This window comes from Corvus moneduloides, chromosome 2 (genome assembly GCF_009650955.1).
Source record: "Corvus moneduloides isolate bCorMon1 chromosome 2, bCorMon1.pri, whole genome shotgun sequence".
NCBI lineage: Eukaryota > Metazoa > Chordata > Aves > Passeriformes > Corvidae > Corvus > Corvus moneduloides.
The window spans coordinates 37,563,663-37,564,139 of record NC_045477.1 but is presented as its reverse complement, the minus strand read 5'-3'; positions in this window follow the sequence as shown (position 1 = coordinate 37,564,139).

The window sequence follows — 477 nt, the reverse complement described above, 5'->3', positions numbered from 1 at the left end:
ACCCCTGGAACTGTTTAAGGCCACGATGGACAGGACTTCAAGCATCCTGGTCTAGTGGAATGTGTCTGGGCCCATAGCAAGGGTTGGAACTAGAAGATCTTTAAGGTCCCTTCAAACCCAAACCTTCTACGATTTTATGAGCCCTATATGCTGTATAGTACTATTATAAGAGAACATTGAATTTCACTTTAAAATAATGGGACTACTCATCAAAGTAAAAACATTCTTGATGGAAACCCTGTCCCATAATTTCAGCTCCTCTGCTTAACACAGATGAGAAAAAAATATGTCAAAAATTTTACATGATGTCACCTTGTCTACACTGAATTGTACGGCTCCTGCTTTGGGAAATAAATAATTTTCACTCTCTTCTGATTTTGCAATGAATGTTTTCAACCCATGCAAAAATAGGGTAGAACTATTGTCCAGATCCTAATTATGAAGAGTAAGACCATTTGCATTCACTGGGATGCTGGT